Here is a 5,895-nt window from a genome sequence, read left to right on the forward strand (position 1 = left end):
AATGATTAGTGATTGATTTTTGATTTTTACTAAACTAATTAAAAAGAACAAAAACAAATCAAACACAAATATGAAATCAAGGATGGAAAGCACTAGGGTACTTAACTTCACCTCACCTATCCAATTCAATTCCCTTGATTCCTTAATCCCTAATTCATCTCTCAATAATGACAATCGATTTCCCAACCTATTCAATGTTCTATTCCTAGATACATCAAACGTATTTTCAATATAAATCCCTGTTATTCCTAACAATCGGATTAATATATCAAAAACCCATTACGAACTATGGAAATCATTTAGCGATTGCATAAGTCACAAACCTATATTCCTATGGTTCATGCATCCTATGTCATCTATGGCTTGAGGCAAACCCTAGATATCTCCTTCCGGTCTCAATCTAGGCAGCAAATCAATTGAATTATGGCCAAACACTCAAAAGCATTAATCACACCCATAGACAATCAAGAGAGAAAGAGAAATCAAGAAATAAGGAAATCAAGTTTATTGAATCTTCAAGGTTTGGTTACATTAAGACCCTAGTAGGAAATCTAGCCACTCATGGAAGCAAAACACATCATTAAACAAAGGAAATCAACCATAGAAACTAGGATAGAAAAGGAGAGAGGAAACCCCCTTGTAGATCCTCTTCTTCTCCAAGCTCCAAGGTGGCCTCCAAGCTCTCCAATGGAGGTAGCACGAAATCCAGCTCCCCAGCCTCCAAGCTCTCCACCAAAACCCTATCTTATGCCCTTTTATACTTCTCCAAACTCTTATGTCGTTTCCAAAACAAGTTGGGGTCGTTTTGGCTTAGAAACACGTGAATTCGGGTCTTTTCCGCGAAACTATGCAGTGCTGTGAATAGTACTCCGATCGATCGGGAATAGTCCGATCGATCGGAAATACAATCTGTCTCGATGATATTTTTAGGTGTTTTGGCAGGTCCGATCGATCGAAAATTAGTCCTGGGCTCCAAGTCTTCATTTTACACTCTTTTCCTCCCTTTCTTGCCTTGACACCTACAATATGCAAATATAGCTTTCTTAGGCAATATTAACTCTTAATCAACTCAAAATGCAATGAACTTATATGTAAAGGATGCACAAATGTATGTATATATTTGACACATGAAACACCCCCACACTTAACCTTTGCTCGTCCTCGAGCAAGTTGAGAATGAATAAAGGAGGGAAAGAGTATTTTCTGTTAAGCTCAAATGAAAAATAAAACAACTAAGACCTATTCTAAATAAGCAACTAATCTATACCACTTTCGTAGGGCTCACGATGACACTTAGCATGTGCCAAAAGCCTTTAAACCCCTAGGTGCCCCTAGTAGGAGGAGTTGTGTCTCCTGAGGGTTTACCAGAATGATACCCATAAACATTAAACAACTTCAATGCCAAAATTCATGCCATCAACAAGAGTATAAAATGAACTCACAATTGCAACCCTATCCACACTAACAAACCAAACATTAGGGCATTCAAACCAATAAAAGCATTCCTTCAAGAATCTTATCTCATCCACTTTGCTTATAAATTCAAGAAATGATGCACATAATGGATTTCACTTGATATTTGGCTTCAAAGTGACATAAACAATGGTCATGAAGTCTTCCAAGAACAATAAGAATCAAAAAGCAAATACAAAGAGCATTTATTCAAACTTCATTCTTATTCACATTTTTTCTTTCCTTTTCTTCTCAAATGTGACTTGTGCAATGTTCAACCTCCTTAAGCTTTCTAAATGACCCATGTAACGAGCTTTCGACCAATGACTCCCAATCCAGTTGGCTTAGGGCACTAGGTGTTAAGACACCCCAATGGATCTAATTACCCGAGTCAAAAAGGCTACGAGGTTAAACTAGTCACCAAGGTACTCTAACATTCATTTCCTACCTTTTTACGCGAAACTCATTGCTTGCTATGCAAGAGGCCCGGTTACTCAGCAGAAAACTTATGAAAGAAATCATTTATTCACAAACACAAAATATTTTTTTTTCTTTTCTATTATATATATATATATATATATATATATCTATATTTTTTTTTATTGCTCAAGTAATGCTACTTAGAATCATATTGATCTCAAACAACCACAAATACCAAAGTCAAGTCATATTTCATACCCCACAATCAAGTGTTCCATATTCACAAAAGCACAATGGACAAAACAATTTTCAAGATAGGAAAACTCAATTGGAAAGAATGTCCATAGCAAGATCCATCAATGCTTCAAGGATCACAAAATTCATCCAAATACACTCAAGAATGGCATGACATAAGGCATTTGAAGTCAAAATTTTTATTATTTAACAAAAACTAGAAACCTAAATTCCCACCCCCACACTTAAAATATGCAATGTCCTCAATGCATGGAATAGGTGAAAATAAAACTAAAAAGATAGGGATAGAACAATAAAACCTGGGTTGCCTCCCAAAAGCGCTTGGTTTAAAGTCTTCAGCCCGACTTCCCTTTTGGATTCAACCGGGATCCTTGAGAGTTGTGGTGTAGACTCCCCTTGATGGCTTCCTAGGATTAACATTGGATTGCTTAGGTTCCATGCAAGGAGAATAAGCTTTCATCACCACCATTTCCTTAGGATATACATTTTTCTTCATTTTCTTGGTCTTCCTCTTCTTCTTTTTGTTGCTCTTCTTTTTCTTCTCCTTGGGATCTTCAATTTGAGGCTTTTGAACTTCAATTGCAGCTTGGGAGGCTGTCTTAGGAACTTCATGCTCAACCTTGGAATTTTTGCCTAAAAGAACTGCCACCGGAATATATGGAACTTCCTTCTCAAAAGTGTCGGGGATGATCATGTCAATATGCTCTACTTGGAGGCATTGTTGAGAAATCTCCTCTTGCCTCCTAGTTCCAAACACTTTAAAAGTGATTTGGTCACCTCCCGCACCTCTCAAAGTAAGCTTCCCTTTTTCAACATCTATCAAAGCTCTCCCGGTGCTCAAGAATGGTCTTCCCAAGATTATAGGAGTAGTGGGGTTGACCTCCATATCCAAAATAAGAAAATCAACCGGGAACATAAGATCACCCACCTTCACTAAGACATCCTCTACCATGCCAATAGGATACTTGATAGATCTATCCGCCATTTGCAAAGACACTGTGGTTGGACTAATCTCCTTCATCCCAATTTGCTTAGCAACCGACAATGGCATCAAATTGATGCTAGCTCCAAGATCACATAAAGATCTTTCAATCAAGGTGCTTCCAATGGTGCACGGAATTGTGAAACTTCCCGGATCATCTTGCTTAATTGGGAGCTTCCTTTGCACAATGGCACTACACTCTTCGGTTAATTGTATCTTTTCATGCTCCTTCAATCTCCGTTTCTTGGATAAAATCTCCTTCATGAATTTGGCATAGCAAGGAATTTGCTCTAAAGCTTCGACAAAGGGGATGTTCACTTGAAGCTTCTTGAATACCTCCAAAAATTTAGAGAATTGATCATCATTCTTCTTAGTGCTCTTCAATCTTTGAGCAAATGATTAGCGATTGGTTTCTGCAGAAATTCTTTCTCTTGTATGAGCTTGGGAACACGTTCTTCTAATCCAGAATTAATTGCTATTGATTTGGAGATTGAAAGAACTCTTCACAATCTTAGACGGGAGCTTATTAATAATCAAATGGAAGACATTGGAGACAATCAAGGAAGGGGGAATGTTGGTGATCTTGGTGGAGCTTTAAATGTGAATGTTGGCAATGGTAATGGTGGAGGTGCTAATGGAAGAAATGGTGGTGATGAAGTTGAAGGCCCTCCTAGGCAATTTGACCCTCGCTCTCTTAAGGATTGTGCTAGGCCTACTTGGGACACAAATCCTTCAAGCATCCGCTATCCTCCTTTCAATGCTACTAATTTTGAGATCAAGCCGGCTATCATCAACATTATCTCAAATTCGGTTGTTTTCTATGGTCTTCCTAATGAAGAGCCCAATATCCATCTTCGCTCTTTCTTACATATGTGCACTACTTTTGGGATTAACGGAGCTTCTAAAGATGCTATCTTGTTGAGGTTATTCCCATTTTCTTTGAGGGATAAGGCTAAGGGATGGTTAATGTCCTTGCCTCCCAATTCTATCACCACTTGGGATGAGATGGCGGAGCAATTCTTGACAAAATTCTTTCCTCCAGGCAAGGCGATGCAAATTAGGGCGGATATCATGTCCTTTGCCCAAAAGGATTTTGAATCATTTTATGAGGCTTGGGAGCGCTTTAAAGGAATTATTCGAAGTTGCCCAAATCATGGTCTTCCGGAATGGGTGGTGTACCAAGCTTTCTATAATGGGTTGTGCATGCATACTAAGGAGATTATTGATGCGGCTGCGGGAGGTTCTTTTATGACCAAAAATCAAGAGGAGGCTGGGGAGCTGGATTTCGTGCTACCTCCATTGGAGAGCTTGGAGGCCACCTTGGAGCTTGGAGAAGAAGAGGATCTACAAGGGGGTTTCCTCTCTCCTTTTCTATCCTAGTTTCTATGGTTGATTTCCTTTGTTTAATGATGTATTTTGCTTCCATGAGTGGCTAGATTTCCTACTAGGGTCTTAATGTAACCAAACCTTGAAGATTCAATAAACTTGATTTCCTTATTTCTTGATTTCTCTTTCTCTCTTGATTGTCTATGGGTGTGATTAATGCTTTTGAGTGTTTGGCCATCATTCAATTGATTTGCTGCCTAGATTGAGACCGGAAGGAGATATCTAGGGTTTGCCTCAAGCCATAGATGACATAGGATGCATGAACCATAGGAATATAGGTTTGTGACTTATGCAATTGGAGAAAATGATTAGCGATTGGTTTTTGATTTTTACTAAACTAATTAAAAAGAACAAAAACAAATCAAACACAAATATGAAATCAAGGATGGAAAGCACTAGGGTACTTAACTTCACCTCACCTATCCAATTCAATTCCCTTGATTCCTTAATCCCTAATTCATCTCTCAATAATGACAATCGATTTCCCAACCTATTCAATGTTCTATTCCTAGATACATCAAATGTATTTTCAATATAAATCCCTGTTATTCCTAACAATCGGATTAATATATCAAAAACCCATTACGAACTATGGAAATCATTTAGCGATTGCATAAGTCACAAACCTATATTCCTATGGTTCATGCATCCTATGTCATCTATGGCTTGAGGCAAACCCTAGATATCTCCTTCCGGTCTCAATCTAGGCAGCAAATCAATTGAATGATGGCCAAACACTCAAAAGCATTAATCACACCCATAGACAATCAAGAGAGAAAGAGAAATCAAGAAATAAGGAAATCAAGTTTATTGAATCTTCAAGGTTTGGTTACATTAAGACCCTAGTAGGAAATCTAGCCACTCATGGAAGCAAAATACATCATTAAACAAAGGAAATCAACCATAGAAACTAGGATAGAAAAGGAGAGAGGAAACCCCTTTGTAGATCCTCTTCTTCTCCAAGCTCCAAGGTGGCCTCCAAGCTCTCCAATGGAGGTAGCACGAAATCCAACTCCCCAGCCTCCAAGCTCCCGTCTAAGATTGTGAAGAGTTCTTTCAATCTCCAAATCAATAGCAATTAATTCTGGATTAGAAGAACGTGTTCCCAAGCTCATACAAGAGAAAGAATTTCTGCAGAAAAATAAAAAAAACCAATTAACACAATTTAAAACCTAAATTGACACAAAAAACAATTGCCTCAATCCCCGGCAACGGCGCCAAAAACTTGATATGGATTTCATTGCAAGCGCACAAATCGCACAAGTAATATAAAGATGAGTAAATTATCGTTTCCACTAGGGATGTGTTGGCAAAAGAAATCAATGTCAAACAAGCTACAATTATGTAAATTGGAGAAAATGATTAGCGATTGGTTTTTGATTTTTACTAAACTAATTAAA

At 38.1% G+C, this 5,895-nt stretch overlaps 1 non-coding gene across 1 annotated transcript; it reads right to left on the minus strand.

The window, feature by feature from the left end:
- Positions 1 to 4,163: 4,163 nt before the first annotated feature.
- LOC119984906 lies at positions 4,164 to 4,269 on the minus strand. The gene has a single exon (XR_005465004.1). It is a non-coding gene; the product is annotated as a small nucleolar RNA R71 (small nucleolar RNA).
- Positions 4,270 to 5,895: the final 1,626 nt, after the last annotated feature.

This window comes from Tripterygium wilfordii, chromosome 18, assembly GCF_013401445.1.
Source record: "Tripterygium wilfordii isolate XIE 37 chromosome 18, ASM1340144v1, whole genome shotgun sequence".
NCBI lineage: Eukaryota > Viridiplantae > Streptophyta > Magnoliopsida > Celastrales > Celastraceae > Tripterygium > Tripterygium wilfordii.